Genomic DNA, 18,698 nt, shown 5'->3' on the forward strand with positions numbered 1-18,698 from the left:
TGGTTCTTGAATCTGAATAGGAGGAGATCATGCCTGGACACTAGGAAGAATCTTCTGCATTGATTTGATTAAAAAACAACTACGTAAATACCTCTTTTCCACCTATTATTCTCAATCTTCATTAATAAGTAACTATATTTCACATGAGCCTATGAATTTTGTAAAACATTTTTTAAAAAAGAAGTTCATTGTATAGGCAGAGGCCCTGCAGGAAATATTTGTCTGGTGCTGTGCACACCTTAGGGGTGACCCTGTTTTGGCTTAAGTGAGAGCAGATCACATTAACTGCCTCGAAAAGATCCATTTTAGGAATAAGTAGATCTCACCTCATTAAACTTTTCTACCATCTCTTCTAGTGGTGTTAAACACATCCTCCATTTTCCAAATGAACCTTTCCCAGCCTCAGAGAGGGTAAATAACTTTATCAAAGTTGCATGGCTGGAATTGGCAATGCTGCACTTTGAGCCTGATGGTCTAATGCCATATTCTTTTAGTTACAGTGGTCTCAGTTTCTAGAGGTAGAAATCTTAAAGGTCAGGACCCTTGGTGATCCAGTGTGTATGGCTGAGCTCAGTTAGATTTTTGTGCATTTATTTTGAATTTTATCTCCAACAAGATTAAGGGCCAAACTTAACTTACTTATTTCCTCTGGGCCCCAGTGGCTGTAGGACATGGGATGATTGGAGTCAGGTGAGACAGCAATGGTCTAGTTTAGAGCCCTGATGCCTAAAGTGTGGTCCACAGATCAGCAGCAGCAGCAGTACCTGGAGCTTGTTAGAAATGCTGATTCTCAGGCCCCCTCCCCCAGACCTGCTGGAGCAATGTCTTCAGGTTAACAAGATCTACGAGTGTTTCATAAGGAAGTTAAAGGTAAGCGGCACTGGTTTCCGAAGAAAGAACAGGATTTAGAGTACAAAGACTTAACTCCTCATTTTGCCCATACCACTTGCTAGCTGAGTGACCTGAAACAAGATCCCTGATTTATCAGACATTCACTGTCACCAATGTCAAATGGCAGTCATGCTTGCTTTGTAGACATGAGCCCCATGAGATGATCCACAGGAAAGCGCTTGATAAACTATCAAGTGCCATGAAATACTCAATGAGCCCCAAAGGAAGAGCCTGGAGGCCTTTATTATTTCAACGCCCCCCTAGCTTGGCTTAAGCAGGCATGTAATAGCTGTGGATGGAGTGAGTGAACTTGACCCACACTTTGAGAACAGGTTTGTTCAATTAACTAATTAACTAATGAGTTCATTAATTAAAAGATGCATTAGCAAGCATTCAACATTCATTTATTCATTGAACACATTTTTGTTGCATGCCCTCTTTGTGCTCTTAGGCTGGGCATACAATGGGGAATAAGATAGACGATGTTGTTTTCCTCACAGAGCACACAAGCATTGCTGCACATCCTGCACAAGTAGGCTCTGTCTGTGTATGCTTAAATTGAGCAAAACTGTGGCTGTGGCAAGGGAGTCTCCAATGATCTTGTTTCCGTGTAACCTCAAATCATCCATTATTGCTGTATCTGCCAAGAACTAGTCCTTACTCTTTTTCTTGGTCTTGAGGTTTCTATAAAGAAAATATTAGGATTCTGAAGTGGCCTCTATCAGGTATCACTCATCTGACCAAAATATAATACACCGAGATTCTATTGGTTGGCCTTGTGTTGACCGGTTTGACAAAAAGGAATCTAGGCAGACATTGCAGGCCTGCTGAACTTTCCAGTATCTCTTCCCATTTCTAGATGAGGCCTGGAATTTCCACCATTAGTGCTTCATTTCATTGGCTTGAGTGGAGCAGGCCCATGGGCCTCCAATATGAAAGCAGTTGTTTCAGGAATGGTGAGTACATTGATACAGAACAGTCTGAACACCTTAGTTTGAATTCCCTAAGAGTAAGCTATGTCACAGGGAATAGGTGAGAATGTAAACACTGGGGCCTCAGAAATGGGGAGTTAAAGCAAAGGCTGAGGCACTGGGCCCAAACATGGACCATTTTAATAGTTTATATTCTAGGACTTTCTCTTTTTCCTGTGTGATAGTGTGCTTAGTTATTATATTTTAACTTACAGTTATAACTTATAACTACACACTTTTACATTACAAATGTTTATTGCTGAATTTTATGTTAATAATTTTTAATTAAATATTATAACTTAAGATTTCCTTAAACATTGGTTCTTCCCATATCACCTTTATTACTCTTGCTGTCTGTAAACACCTGTGCTATCATGAGTTGTGCGAGTGTTTTAATTTCAGTTCCTGAATGCTAACATCTGTTTTTTTTTTTTTTTGGAGACAGAGTCTCACTCTGTCACCCAGGCTGGAGTGCAGTGGCATCATCTGGGCTGACTGCAACCTCCAACTCCCTGGTTCAAGCAATTCCCTGGCCTCAGCCTCCCGAGTAGCTGGGATTACAGGCACATGCCACCACATCTGGCTAATTTTTTTTTGTATTTTTAGTAGAGACAGGGTTTTACCATGTTGGCCAGACTGGTCTCGAACTCCTTACCTCAGGCAATCCACCCTCCTCGGCCTCCCCAAAGTGCTGGGATTACAGGCGTGAGCCACTGCGCCCAGCCCACCTATCTTTAAAATACTGAAGTTGATGATATAAAGTAATTTTAAAAAGATGCATGTGTATGTTACTGAAAATGTGTTGTGTAATAATGATATTGAAATTGATTTTAAATTAAATCTCTATTTATGCCTTGGCTTTGACTTCAGCAATAATACTTACAAATTCATGGGTTTGATGCACATCCCTCTCATTCATAACTTTGATGTATGTTTTGTGATGCAATAAAATAAAAATATTTGATTTTAAAAGTTTATTTGTCTCACATCTTAAATCATCTTAAGTATCATTAGGGGTTGGAATATATACTTGAAAAACTAATTTTCCAGTATTGAAAATAAGTACTTGAAAAACACTGTCTTAATTGCTATTTTGGTTGATCCTGATGTTCAAAGAGATAATAGCTGGAAAGTTGTTCCCCTTTTTAAAATGTGTGCACACATGAGAATGTCGTTAATGATGGTGGTGGAGAGTCTGGACTGAGAGCTTAAGTAACCTGGGTTCTTTTTCCATCTCTGCCATAAAATTTCTGTATGGCCTTGGGCAAGCCCTTCCCCTCTCTGGGCCTCAGTTTCTCCATCTCTCCAATGACGGGGGGAAGGGCCCTAGAAGCCGTTCCATCCTGTGACTCTCTAGATCGCTTGATTCCCCCGCAGTTGAGTCAAGTGTGTTTAAGTAAGCAAGCCACCTCCTGTTCGCCTCATCCGGCCTCTTATCTTAATAAGTAATGAGTGTGCCAAGGGCTGACAATGACATATTTTGAAAATAGTTTTAATGCATAGCTGGCAGAGGACCTGTTGGGCATTGACAAATTACACAAACAGAGATGATGAGGAGTGCATCAAATATTAACGGCCCAGGGCCCAGACGGTAATGGAGAACTTACTTGTGTCTTACATAAGCCTACTCATGTTCGGCTGAAGGGAACATTTCAATGTCTCCAGGCAATTGTAGGGTTGGCTTTCAGCAAAACGAAGAAGAAGCCAAAGTTAATTTTTGTAGGTGACCCTTGACTTTGGTTTAATTTATTCCTAGAGGATATTAGAGAGTCAAGCTCTTTTAAGTGGACCCCCTTATCCCCTGTGTAAAGGTTATGAATTGGACTTCTGTTCCTTGATGCTGATTCCTATCTTAAAAGTACAAAATTGACTATAAAAAGCATGAAATACTAATAATAAGATATAAGCATATGTGCTTGAGAAACATGTATTTAGAATATATTTCTAACAATTTTAACATAAAACAAAAATGCTTCTTATGGGTTTTTTTCTAACCTAGGCCTGATTGAGCTCATCTTCTTGAACATTAATAAAATAAAGTTTAAGTCATTGTCCTAATATGAGTCTTAGTCACTCTAAGTGCCCTTGAACTGGGTTCAAATTAAAGTGAAGGTTTCCAAAAGGTTCATGGTTGATTTGAAGAGCAGAAAGTCTTTTTTATTACTACTTTTTGCTCTTCTATGTCAATGAGATATTGACAGGTCTTTACTGTGAGTAAATAATTATATTCTAGCCCAGTTGGGTTGCCAGATTTGCAGATAAAACTACAAGATTGCCAGTTACCTCTGAACTTCAGACATACATCAAATATGTTTTTAGTACAAGAATGTTCTGTGCAATATTTGAGACATGCTAAATATGATTTATTGTTTATCTAATATAATGATTTAACTGAGCATCATCTATTTTATCTGGCAACCCTAAACCCAAGGGTTGGCAAACTTTTTCTATAAAGAACCAGATAGTAAATATTTCAGGTTTCGCAGGCCATAGATAACTACTTCACTTTGCTGTTGCAGCACAAAACAGTGTAGACAATATGGAAACAAATAGGCATGGCTTTGTTTCAATGAAATTTTATTTACTGACACTAAAATGTGAATTCCATAAAATTTTCATGTGTCATGAAATACTATTCTTCTTTTGATGTTTTTCCCCCAGTCATTAAAAAATATAAAACCGGCCTGGCGCGGTGGCTCACACCTCTAATCCCAGCACTTTGGGAGGCTGATGCAGGCGGATCACGAGGCCAGGAGATTGAGACCATCCTGGCCAATATGGTGAAACCCCGTCTCTACTAAAAATGCAAAAATTAGCTGGGCATGGTGGCACATGCCTGTAATCCCAGCTACTCAGGAGGCTAAGGCAGGAGAATAGCTTAACTATATATATATTATATAAAACCACGTGAGCTTGCAGTCTGTACAAAAACACTCAGCAGGCCAGATTTTGCCCATGGGCTGAATTTGCTGCCCCCTATAAAATCTCTAAAGGTACAGCCACCATCTAAGTCTTCGGGGTAACCACTGACTTCAAGATAAAGGTTGCTCATCAATTTAGAGCTGTTTTGTTTGCTATAGTAGCCATTAGAATTGAAAAGTTGCGTTAAGTCTAAAATACGCACCACATTTCAAAGACTGAGTGTGGTAAAAAAGTAAAATAAAGTTAATTTCACCTGTTTTGTTTGCAATATGTCTACTACAAGATTTAAGATTACATATGTAGCTCTTCTTTGTGTCTCCCTTACACTTCTTCAGTTTCTTTGTTTTTTAGATTTGGGGTCTCACTCTGTTGCCCAGGCTGGAGTACAGTGGTGCTATCATAACTCACCGCAGCCTCTCGGTTGCAGCCAACTCTTGGCTCAAGTGATCCTCTAGCTTCAGCCTCTGGAGTAACTGAACTACAGGCACATATCACCACTTCCAGGTAATTTTTAAATCTTTGTAAATAAGGGGTCTCACCATCTTGCCCAGGCTGGTCTCAAACCCCTGGGCTCAAGGGATTCTCCTGTCTTGGCCTGTCAAAGTGCTGGGATTACAGGCGTAAACCACCATGCCCAGCCTCTCCTTGTCTATAAGAGCTGGCATTTGAGCATTCTTTCTTTTACTCATTCCATTCATACAACACATATTTGATAAGCATCTACTATGCATCAGGCATTGTTATTGGCCCTCGGTAGAGCAGTGAACAAGACAGACATGGATGATACCCTAGGGAACTTTCCCTCCGATCTGTAATCCCAGCTACTCAGGGGGCTGAGGTGGAAGGATCACTCAAGTTCAAGGCTCCAGTGAGTTATGATCATGCCACTGCACTCCAGCCTGGGCAACAGTGCAAGACCTTATCTCTTAAAAGAAAAGTAGAGATTGAAAATCCTAACTGTAGGAGGAAGAAAAAAAGCTTAGTGCTCTGAGGGTCTTAAAAGGAGAGATTGACCTCATCAGGCTGGAGATGAGGAAGTCACTTTGATCTGAGATGTGAAAGAGAAGTAGATGTGAATTGAAGGTGGAAGGGAAGGACAGCGGCATTCCAAGGAGAGGGAAGTATGGGGGAAAGCTGTGGTGGTGACAGGAGGGTGTCCGATTGTTTGAGAGTTGGGAGAAGGCAACGAGGCTGGGGCATGAGGGTGAGGGTAAGCACAGTGAGGGATGAGGGCGCTTTAGCAGAAGATGGACCCATCACCCATCATCTCTATCCCAGAGGACCAACAGGAAGTCACTGAAGGGTGTTTGTTATCAGATGAAGGTGGGGAGTACCATGGTGGTTGCGTTTTAAAAGCCTCTCTTTGCTGCAGAACAGCTGCCCTGTGGGTCACACAACTCAAACCAATAACGCCCACCCCATGGCAGTCCATGACTGAGCTCTTAGGGGCCAGAGACTAAGAGAATACTTCCCAAAGTACCTCATAGGCATTACTCAGAGTTCCCTGAAATGTCACTCCGAGTGCATGTTTTGGGGAGCACTCCCAGAAGGGTGGCTCTGGACCCACCTCTGAGATCACCATCAGCCAGAAAGCAAAGGAAAATAGAATGCTGGCATGAGAATATGCCACATGAGCACCAGAGTAGTTCTTTTTAGAACCGAAAGAGAACTGAGCAATTGCCTACTCCAGAAATTGAAGGTGTTTAAAAAATGCAAATCATATACACATGTGTCAAAATCTTATGCTTGTGGTTTTAGCCCCAGTATGGACACATGGTAGAATTTCAGGGAGTAGCTTGACCACATTCCAGTTGCCCTCTTCCCCACATGCATATGCACAGACACATACACACACCTTTCCTGTTAAAAGTTGATATTATGGCATGATTGAAGTAGATCATCCCATGAGTTCTTTGCTTTTCATTTCTATTTAGATATAAAATTTGCACTGTTGACATGGGCACAGAACAAAGAGAACTGTGATTTATGTTTCATAATTCCTATAGCTGATTTCCTGTGGGATTCTGTTTTATGTCCTATCATATCTTGGGCACTCTGTATTCTCCGCCCCTTGCTGCTTGAACATTAGCTTGGCTAAAGCGTAGCTGCAGTGTGGAGCTCTGGTACCTCAGCAGGGCAGGCAGGAAGGGGTTTGGGGGAAGGAGTTTCTGTTGGCTATTCTAAGCTTGTACTATATAGGCTGCTACCTCCCCTCATAAAGCATGGAGCAATGATGGGCCAAGTGAAGCAGGGATGCTAAGATGTAGAATCTTTCTTAACCTGCTAAATAATGTGTGACTTATGAGATGATAGACCTATTGTGTTCAGAATTTATTGCTTCTTGTGGGTCCTTGGTCTCACTGACTTCAAGAATGAAGCCACGGACCCTCACGGTGAGTGTTACAGCCCTTAAAGATGGTGTGTCCGGAGTTTGCTCCTTCAGATATTCAGATGTTCAGATGTGTCTGGAGTTTCTTCCTTCCGGTGGGTTCATGGTCTCGCTGACTTCAGGAGTGAAGCCGCAGACCTTCGCAGTGAGTGTTACAGCTCTTAAAGGTGGCGCATCAGGAGTTGTTTGTTCCTCCCGGTGGGTTCGTGGTCTCACTGACTTCAGGAATGAAGCTGAAGACCCTCGCAGTGAGTGTTACAGCTCATAAAGGTACTGTGGACCCAAAGAGTGAGCAGCAACAAGATTTATTGTGAAGAGCGAAAGAACAAAATTCCACAGCGTGGAAGGGCACCCCAGCGGGTTGCCACTGCTGGCTCGGATGGCCAGGTTTTATTCCCTTATTTGGCCCTGCCCACATCCTGCTGATTGGTCCATTTTACAGAGTACTGATTGGTGCGTTTACAGTCCTTTAGCTAGACACAGAGTGCTGATTGGTGCAATTTTACAGAGTGCTGATTGGTGCACTTACAATCTTTTAGCTAGAGGCAGAAGTTCTCCAAGTCCCCACCCAACCCAGAAGCCCAGCTGGCTTCACCTCTCAACATGGGGAAGGAAGGAGCCTCAGGAGCTGCCATGGTGCCCTGCACCCTGCAGGGAGCTCCTCTCCACCTAGCCCCAGCCTGGAGGTTTGGGGATAGCCCTCTCCACGGTCACCTTCACTGCTACATTGCACTTCCTTTGATTGAGCTTAGGCCTCCCTCCTGTAGCTTTCTCCTCTCTTTCCACCTTAGGGGCTTTGAATTAGTCCATCCCATGCACTTGCCCTAGCATGGTGGGGAGTGATGGAGGAAATCTTCTGGAGAGGAGTGCATTTGCTGTGCTGTAGGTGGGGAACTGTTGAAGCTTATTGCCCCTAATCTCATGTGTGGTTCTTGTGCCAGAGTGCCATGTTCCATCCTCAACCCTGTGAGGTAGGAAGGAAGAGAAACATGGATTCAGGAAGCTGTGCTGTCCCTCTCTTCAGAGTGCTCCTACTAGTCCTAATGGAAGCCTTATCTCTGAGTAACTTTCTTTGTTCCAGTTGACCTTGCCCTATTACCAAAGCTGATTGGACTGAGAGAGTCACCTGACCTAAGCTGAACCAATCAGTGTCTTTCTTTCAAAAACATGAAGGGCTTGGAAAAATACAGCCAGCCATGATGGCTTTGAAACTGAGGCCATAAACAGTTGGGATGGCAAATAGCCACACCCGAGTAAAAAAATTCACAGAGGTCTGCAGAAGCAGAATAAAGAGCCTCAAAGAGAACAAGAGCCCATGGGGAGAATGGAAGAGGCTTGCAAAAAGAAACAGCCATGAGAGCTCAAGTGGTTCCCAAAATAAGGAGATAAAGAAGAGAGGGTGCTGGTGACTTTCCAGGGCCAGCTGTAGTTCTTCAAACAGGTTTCACGAGATTTTTCTGCATCCTTCCAATAAATTCCTTATTGCCAAAGCTAGCTTAAGTGAGTATCTGTTTCTTGAAATAAAGTGATCCTTCAGACTGGGTTGTAAAATTTGATATCATAGGGAAAAGATAACCCTACTGGTTCATTTCCCAGAGTCACTGCCAGTCTTAGGCGTATGGTTTAAAGAGGGGGAGGAGGGTACCTGGCCCAAACCCTTTCCTCCTCTGGTGTGCCATCTGGTCATAAATTGCAACATTAGGGTCCCGTTCCTTTGGGTTAAGGATTTGTCTCTCAAAGAGCTTAGCTAAGTGGCACTCAAAGCACGAAAATCGCTCACTCAGGGATAATGAGCTTGGAGTGTCTTTCAGGGAAGCAGACAGGTAAGTGCACAGCCCTGCACGAAGAAGATTCCAGATGGGCAAGATCTGAGGGGCTCTGTGTTACGCCACCGCCTTCAGCCAGATCACCAGCTCTGCTTCTATCTGAAATCATTGCAACAAAAGAATTCTTCATATATATGTGAAGAATAAATATTCTTATAAATATGTATAAGGATATATATTCTTCTATATTAATCTATAAATAAAAATATGAGTATATATTCATATATACACATATATATGTATAAAAACATAGATATGTTTTGGAGTTGGGATCACAAGTAGCAACATCTGAATAAAAAACCCGGAGAGGTTTGGAGAAGCAGGAAAAAAAGCCTCAAAGAGGAAGAGAGACCATGGAGAGAATTTACATGTATATAAAATATATATGTATATGTATAACATATATATAAATATATTTACATGCATATTTACACACACACACACACATCTGAAATCACAAATTTAGGGTATTTTCTTGAAAGTCCATGGGGATTTACAATTGTTTTTTTGATACGGAGTTTCGCTCTTTCGCCCAGGCTGGTGTGAAGTGACGTGATTTCAGTTCACAGCAACCTCTGCCCCCCAGGTTCAAGCAATTCTCTTGCCTCAGCCTCCCAAGTAGCTGGGATTACAGGCGTGTGCCACCACACCTGGCTAGTTTTTGTATTTTTAGTAGAGACGGGGTTCCGCCATGTTGGCCAGGCTGGTCTCGGACTCCTGACCTCAGGTTATCCACCCGCCTCGGCCTCCCAAAGTGCTCGGATTACAGACATGAGCCACCATGCCCGCAGGATTTACAATATTTTCAAGATGCCAAAGTGAGCAGCACCCCTGAGTAGATAGCAGAGGTTTCTGGGGATATAGTCTGTGCTTTCCCTCTCTGCTCAGCTCCTTGAGAGACAAATTCTTAACCCAAAGGAATGGGACCCTAATGTTGCAATTTTTGACAGGATGGCACACCAGAAGACAGAGTTTGGGTCTGGCACCTCCCTCTCCTTCTCTTTAATTCCTGTGATCTATTTATTCCTTAATAGATTGGTTTCCACATTTACGAAAAGGAAAAAGCAGGAGAAGAAGGGCATAGCTGGCCCTCTCTAAGATGGAGTGGCAAATCCACATGGCTTTGGAGCACAGTGGGCCAGGTGGGAACTGAGGCAAACTGAGGAGGCAGAAAATACTTCAAGAGTTTCAAATTAGAAATGCACAACTGCCCGCTGCCCCAAATGGTGTGAAAGTGAAGAATGAGCAAACCATCTCCAAAGGGCTGAATTTGTCTTACAGGTGCCAGTTTATAAGGTTTGATTGTGTTTTATTTGAGTGCCAAAAGTTTCATGCTTGTATGTTTGTCTTTGGGTGTGAAGAGAACTAAGATAAACCAAGTGAGTAAAATCTGAAAAATTTGACTGAGGATGGGAATAATTTGGGACACGTATTGGAAGTTGATAATAATAATAATGAAAATAATCATGTGGGTATAGAAGTAACTTTGCTCTCTTACTTCTCATCTCCTGTCCCGTCTTTTGCTTCCATTGGTTCTCCTAGTTGTCCTCTCATTTTTGTGGGCAAGGCCTACAACTTGTGTTCAGTGAGTCCCACATCCTGCAGAACCTTGGCAAAGGCCCAGAGACATGGCATGTGAATAACGCCATGGCTTTGTGCCAAGTGCAATTGAATTTGTCACTGAGAACCACGTGTTCTGAGGGTGCTCAGAGATGTTCGGTAATGAGCTAATGCTCTTGGCATGCAGGTGCGCTGGGATCGTGTGTTTCCAGATACAGGTGTTGCTGGCCTAGTTAGTGATTTTTCTTATTTGTTTAATGTGGGCCACCTCTCCAAATAATGCCTGGGGCCAGGTATCCTGCTGGAGGCCCGGATGTAGGCAGCAGAAAATGCCATGGCCCAGGGCACAGTGGTCACAGTGGTGTCTGACTTTTACTCACCTGTGCTGCTTTCTCCTTCCAGGTGTTCCCAGGACCATGTTAGAGACCAGGGTAAGACCTCAGCTTTCTATCATATTTTAAAACATGGAAACAGTAAATACATTGAGAATTCTGGCACCAGCTAAGCTTAAATTTTTAAACTGTGCCAAAAGAAGGCTTTAAATACCTTTCTGTTTTCTTTCGCTTTCACTTCATCTGTTTTTCTTTTGCCTAATTGAGATCTCAGATACAGGGGGGCGTGGAACATGGGTTTTTAACTGGTGGTTACTGGATACTGTATAGGTATCCATGAATCTCCTGATATGGTAATTAACATTCTTTGTACGTATGTATTTTCTGGCAAGATATCCGTTGCTTTTATTTGATCTTCAAAGCATCTAGGATGTTTCCAGGAAGGTTAAATAAAATCATTAGAGAAAAATGAGAGTCATACTAATCTGGGTTGCATTTTCTGCCCTGCCCTTTCCATATTTTGTAAACTTGGGAAAGTTGGTTAGCCTCTCAAGGGCTCTATATTCTTATATAAATGTGAAATGTTCCAGACTCAACAGGATTATTAGGAGATTATTATTAGGAAATTATTAAAGCAAATGCAGATAATAAGCCTTACACAGTACCCAGCAAATCGTAGATATTTAAGAAGTGCTCATTCTAGTCAGGATACGGGCAGCTGGAGTCTTTCTTGTTCTTCAATTTTTTAGACACTGTCTGCTGTTTATAAAAACATAATAAACTGGCTGGGGGTGGTGGCTCACACCTGTAATCCCAGCACTTTGGGAGGCCGAGACAGGTGGATCACCTGAGGTCAGGAGTTTGAGACCTACCTAGCCAACATGGTGAAACCTTGTCTCTACTAAAAATACAAAAATTAGCTGGGCATGGTGGCAGGTGCCTGTAATCTCAGCTACTCAGGAGGCTGAGGCAGGAGAATCGCTTGAACCCAGGAGGTGGAGGTTGCAGTGAGCCAAGATTGTGCCACTGCACTCCAGCCTGGGCAACAGAGTGAGACTCCTCCGTCTCAAAAAAAAAAAAGACATAATAATTCTTTTATTTGGAGTAATTTTAGATTTATATAAAAGTTGCTAAGAAAATGCATAGATTCTCTTTGTAGTCTTCACTTAGCTTCCCCTGACCTCTGTTCCTCTGTCTTTCCTTACTGTTCACAACAGTGACAGTGTTGAAAAGTGCTGGTCACTGATGACTGCTGTCTTTAATTCATGAAAATGGTAGCTGAGTCACCTGTACTTTCTACCTACAGAACCTTTTGGGTCCTGGCCTGTCTCGGACTTTTGTCTTCTCTTGACAGTGTGGTTACTATGCCGCTCCCATGCCATAATAATGTGAGGCCATCAGAGTGTATCTTCCCAGCCACACCTCTGGGTCATTTCAGAATGCTGCGGTGCCCCAGGTGCCCATCCTTGTATTTTTCCTCAATTTTTACTCACTCTCTAAGCCATTTCACCCTATCCTTTAAAACCCTGCTGTACACTGATGCCTTGCAAATTTTTATTTCTAGCCTCACCCACTCCCTAAGTTCTAGACTTGTATGTCTAACTGCCTACTGACATCTCCAGCGAAATATCCAATAGGCTTTCTGAAATCAATGTGATCAAAACCTAACTCCTATGACCCTTTCAAACATGCTTCTCCCCAAATGTCACCCACCCCCCAGTATATGACACCACCATCCATCCCAAAACTTAAAATTCCTAAATGCCTTTTCTTTCTCTCACATATCACACCCAAATCCTCATAAATCCTATCATCCCGTCCTTTAGAACATACTTGGAATTCAACTACTCTTCATGACCTCCTCTGCTCTCACCCAAACGTGGCCACCATCATAATTCAGATGGACACCTCTAGTGGTTTTCAAACCATCTCCTTGCTCCCAGGCCTTTCCTGTCCCCCATAACCCCTTTAAGGAAGTCAGGTCATATCGCTCCCTTGCTCAAAATTCTCCATCAGTTTTCCATCATACTTAAAATAAAGCCCAGCGTCCTCATGTGGCACACCTGCTCTGGCCCTTGGAACCTCTGCAACATCTTCTCCTTCTACTCTTCCTCTTGCTTTCTGCACTTGGAACACTCTAAGCATCTAGAATGTTTCCAGGAAGGTTAAATAAAATCATTAGAAAAAAATGAGAGTAATACAAAACTGGGTTGGACTTAATGCTGGTTCCTCATACACAATAAACACACTCCCTTCTCAGGGCCTATAAATGTGCAGTTCCTTCTGCCTGGAAAGATTTTCTGAAGGATATTCCTGTGGCTTGCTCTCTCATTTCATTTAGGAGTCTTAAAATACCATTTTCTCAGATAGATCATCTTTGACCATACCAGCCCCCATTCCTTGCTATCTCCTATCCACTTACCTTTACCAGACACTGTATTGTAACATTTTATTTGTGTATTTATAGTGTGTTTATTCATTGGAAGAATGCTTCTCACTTGGGGTTCATTAATTCCATCCACCACCTTTAGGGGCCATTCAGCATATTGTAGACCTTTATGTTTGTGATAACTGAGCGATTGCTGCAGGTATCTAGTGAGTAGTGGCCAGGGATGCCTCTAAACACCCAACAATGCACAAAGCAGCCCCTACAACAAAGAACGATCCGGCTCAAGCTATCAACAGAGCCATGGTTGAGGAACCCTGTAATGGAATATGAGCTCTCATAGAGTGAGAACTTTTAATATGAACTCTCACAGGGTGAGCCTGCATTGGAATGTGAGCTCTCATAGGGTGAAGACTTGGTCCTTCTTGTCTACTCCAGCACCTAGGACAATAGTTGGCACATAGCAGAGAGACTCAATAGATATTTGTTGAATGAATGAATGAATGGCTATTCATTCTAAGGTTGACTGCCTTCCTGCTTCCAACCTGGAAGCTAGGCTCATGTGCCTTCTGTCCTTGAATTCCCTACAGCTAGAAAAGGATCTGAGAAGGGGTGGGAGGGGATGAGTTTAGAACACAGGGCTGATCTTCGTCAGAGTCCATATTGCCTTCTCAAAACTTTCTAATCTCCAACTCCCCACTTGGGCCAAAGCATCATTAGCTAGTTTGCAGGCATGGTTAACAGAAAGAGGTGTTTAATTCTTTCCCATTTGTAGTCTAAAATCTTTCCATTCCATGCACAAACCCACTCTGATCACAAAGGGTAGGACTTTTGAAACTCAAAAGCTAAGTATTGATTCAGGTTTTTATCTCTGTCATGCATTCTCTTCCTTGGAGCAATAAATGCCAGACCATCTTGGCTTCTCTGTGTTTTTCAGAAAAGGAGTCAGGAGTCAGGAAAAGACCCTAAAATTATGCAAAATATCGAGGAATTCTTTAACCACTCTGACTTTAGCCATTCCTCATGACCTCAGGATCAGGCAAAAATTTGCAATGTTCTAGAAATAGTATGCTATCATCTTAGAATGTTTTAGTTTTGCAGAACTCTATGTTTGTTTTTATGTATATATGTCAATGTTAAAAGAATTATTTTAAGGAATTGGCTCTTGTGATTTGGGGGTCTGGCAATTCCAAAATGTGCTGAGCACAATACATAATTACAAAGATGTGGAACTAACCTATGTGCCCATCAACTAAAGGGTGGATAAAGAAAATGTGGCACATATACACCATGGAATTCTAGTCAGCCATCAAAAGGAATGAAATAATGTCTTTTGCAGCAACTTGGATGAAGCCGGAGGCCATTATTCTAAGTGAAGTAACACAGGAGTGGAAAACAAAAAACTGAATTTTCTCAATTATAAGTGAGAGCTAAGCTATTAATATGAGTATGCAAAGGCATACAGAGTCATAAATGGACTTTAGAAACTCAGGAGGTGGAGGGTAGGAGGGAGACTAGGGACACTAAACTACACATTGGGTGCCATGTGCACTACTCAGGTGACAGTTGCACTCAAATCTCAGAATTTACCACTATATAATTTATCAATCTTACATAAAACCACTTGTACCCTAAAAGCTATTGAAATAAAAAAGAAATCTACTGAGCAAGCTGGCAGGCTGGAAACTCAAGCAAGAATTAAAGCTAGAGTCTTGAGGCAGAACTTCATTTTTGGAAAACCTCAGTTTTTGCTCTTTAGGCCACCAACTGATTGGGTGATGCTGACCCACATTACGGAAGGTCATCTCCATTATTTAGAGTCAGCTAGTTGGAGATGTTAACCACATCTACACAATACCTTCACGAGAACATCCAGATTACTGTTCGGTTAAATACTTACATCGTATAGCCTAGCTACATTGTCACATAAAACTAACCACGGCATTTGGAAACTGGGAGATTCAGAGTCTGAACTGTGCTCACTGCCTATCTCTTTGTTAGAGGCTAGTAGCATCACCTTTCAATAGAAGGGCCAGCAAAATATGTGTGCCTAGAGGTTCTTTTGCTATATACACAATAGAGCTGCCGAGTAACCTAAGTTAGCGGAAGGACCTAAGCCAGTCCACGGATGCCTGAGGGGAGGAATGAAGCAGGTTCCAGCACAACTTGGGAGTTTGGAGTTTTTGTAACCCAGAAAGCACCTTGCCATTTGCCTCCCATAAAGGAATGACTAGGCCCAAGTCTGCACAAACCAATTTCAGCCTGACCCTGATTAAAATTTCCTTCTAGCAAATCTGAGAAACAGCTGTTTCTCCACACGATGCCCCCAGCACACCCCAGCCACCCTGTCATCCCCGGAGGCTATTCCTCAGAAGCCAGCTGTTGTGAGTGAGAAGATGAAAGGTGTCAGTCACATTTGTAGTGCTTGTAACTTAGGGGAGGTAACAAGATTCTTCCTTTGTTTTATCCTTTCAAGTTTAACAGTTAGTCATTATGACTGGGGGAAAGAGTTATCATTTCCAGTTTCTGCTGGATGCAGTGAAGCAATTCATCAATCTCCTTAGAAAAAAATATATGCTCCAACCAGGGTTGGTTTTCTTTGTTCCACATTGTTTTTTGTTGTAGCAAGAAAGCACAGTCACTTAACAGGTTAAGTTCTGGAAGGGCAGGAGTTTCGGTTTCATTGAGTCTCCAATTTAAAGATGGTGGAGTTGAATAAAAAGAAGAAAATATTTCTGTTGTTTTAGTTACAGAAGAAAAGGTGGCTTGGATTTGTAAATGAGAGTTCTAGAGGCTTTCATTACCTTTGTTTCAGACCAGCCTCTCTCATTCAGAGCATCTTCTTTTCCTTTTCTTCTGGGGGTAGGTGGGGAGGCATTCTTGCTCTGTTGCCCAGGCTGGAGTGAACTAGCACGATCATAAGTCACTGCAACCTTGAGCTCCTGAGCTCAAGAGATCCTCCTGCTTCAGTTTCCCAAGTAGCTGGGACCACAAGTACACCACCATGCCTGTTTTTATTATTATTATTATTATTGTAGAGATGAGATCTTGCCATGTTGTCCAGGCTGGTCTAAAACTCCTGGACTTTAGTGATCCTCATTCCTCAGCCTGCTGAGTAAGGGTGTCTTTGTTTAGTTCATCCAGGTGTGTTCAATATAAGGAGAAGCCTCCAAACATTGTATTTTATGCTATGATTTATATCAATCTAAATTCTAAATGCATTTTCTTCCTTAATAGTGATTAATACTTGTGGATTGATGTACCATTTATTAGCCACCAATTATTTCATTTTGAGAAAATGAGAGCTAGGAAATTTGACTGTCTTGGCCAGCTTTACCAACCAGTAGAAGGTGGAGACAGATTCAAACCCCACAGTACAGCAATCCACATGGCTTCCAAAGTCCAAACTTAAGCACAATCTTGGGAAGACGTTCTCAGGAATGCATTGTTTATAAAAAGGCAGAAATTTTAAGAACTAAAGATTCAAATAGATTTAAAATGATAGCAAACATATATGTGTGTGTATATATATAGAGAGAGAGAGAGACAGAGAGAAGCAAACTTGTGAACTGATTAATTTATACTAGAGTATAAATGATTTGGTGTACTTTTGCTCCCAGAGAAAAGTTTCTTTAAACACATTTGTTTAAATATGACTGGAAGGGCAGAATTTAGCCTGAGGGGATGCATGGCAAATGCTATAATTTATATATAACATGTACTTGACAATATAATACAGTGGCAGGTTCTTGAGAAGGACAATTTGTCTCACACAAAAGGTACTACTTTTCCCATATTAAAGTCTTCAAATCACATAAAGGTTATATTTTAATATACACATTCAACAGCAAATTCTTTCAAGTTTTTATATCATGACAAATTTGGGAATACTATATTGATTCATTTATTTAATAAGCACATTTTGAGACTTATTATTGAATCAGACAATATCCTAGAAACTGAGAGAATGAAAAATCACTAAACCAAGCATTGCTTCCAAATGAACATAGCATGGAAGAGCCTAGGGAAATTTCAGAGTTATTGGAATCCAGAGATGGGACACACTTCTTTGGGCTCCAGTCTGAGGCTGTCATAGGGAAGAGAACACCTGAGCTTGGCTTGAAATATGAAGTCTACTATGTGGAGGGAGGGAGAGAAGGGCACTCTAGGAATGGCCTGTGGGGAGGGGCATTGATTAGAAAATTTCATGCTGCAGGAGATTGCCAAAACAATATATTGCATATTCAGCAATCTTACTGAGCACCTACTTTATACCTTGCATAGTGTTAGGCTCTAGGAATACAAAGGTCCTTCAAAGCCTCTAGGAATATAGAGACCCTACCGCATGGAGACAGAATCAAGGAATGCTGGGACTTTGAGAGATCTCAGCAATGATTGGGTCCAATACTTTGCCAAGTCCTAGAAGTTATAAGGAAATGCTTCCCAGGCCACTAATGAGACAAGAACACACTGGACATGAGAGTGTATCAGTCAGCTTAGGCCGAGTTATACTGCAGTAACAAATGGCACCAAATCTTAATGACCTGCAAAATTAAAGATGCATTTTTCATTCATGTGACATGACCATCATAAAGCAGCTCTGATTTTGTTTCCTATCTTCTTCATTCTAATTCTACTGAAAAAGAAGCTCTTTTCTGGGACATACTGGTCCCCCTTCAGAAGGAAAATAGAAGAGTGGTGGACCATGGCTTTCAAAGCTTCTGTTTAACAATAGCACCCATCACTTCTAGCTACATTCACTGGGCAAGAGTGAGTCACGTGGCCAAGCCTCATGTCAGTGCAACAAAGAAACACCTTCTTTCTCCATGACCAAAAAATATCTTGAGCAGTGATGCAACTTTCATCATGGAGTTTAGGAATTCCCTATTCCATCTTCATCTCATACAGCTACATGATGAACTGTTTTATATATTGGATTCATGTGCAACATTTTCTTGAAGCATAGGTGGCAAAGAATGCTAGACATCCACTAAAATCTGTTCTTCCCTTCCACAGTGTAGTCATGTCACACCTTGCACCTGGGTGTGGCTGTGTGTCCAGTTCTCACCAACTGAATGTAAGCAAAAATGATTTGTATAGATCTTGGGCCATGATTTTTAAGAAGCAGGTGTTTATTTCCTCTACCATACCTCTTCTGTGAGAGCAGCAAGAGGTAGACAATGGCAAGGCCATGGGAGCCAACATAATCACAAGAGAGTAGGTCTTGGAATCACAGTGTGGAGGAAAGCTCCAGCTGTCACACCCTGGATTGTTCTGTGACAGAAAGTGAAACTTCTGTTCGTTTGTTTATTTTTTAAGCCATATGCATTTTAAAGTGTATTTATTATAGCTGTTTACACTCTTGATGTGCATATGAAAATAAATTTGGTCACCTAATCTCCTCCTTGTTTGGAGAAGTTA

The 18,698-nt window shown here is 41.8% G+C and overlaps 1 long non-coding RNA gene across 2 annotated transcripts; it reads left to right on the forward strand.

Annotated features, from left to right (window-relative positions):
- Positions 1–10,051: 10,051 nt before the first annotated feature.
- LOC129492723 (uncharacterized) lies at positions 10,052–18,354 on the forward strand. 2 transcript variants are annotated; one of them, XR_008660934.1, is made up of 3 exons: positions 10,052–10,295; positions 10,962–10,990; positions 18,294–18,354. It is a non-coding gene; the product is annotated as an uncharacterized lncRNA (long non-coding RNA). The 2 variants fall into 2 exon arrangements; XR_010114415.1 differs by having other exon boundaries at positions 10,052–10,280.
- Positions 18,355–18,698: the final 344 nt, after the last annotated feature.

This window comes from Symphalangus syndactylus, chromosome 11, assembly GCF_028878055.3.
Source record: "Symphalangus syndactylus isolate Jambi chromosome 11, NHGRI_mSymSyn1-v2.1_pri, whole genome shotgun sequence".
In the NCBI taxonomy this organism is placed as follows: Eukaryota; Metazoa; Chordata; class Mammalia; order Primates; family Hylobatidae; genus Symphalangus; species Symphalangus syndactylus.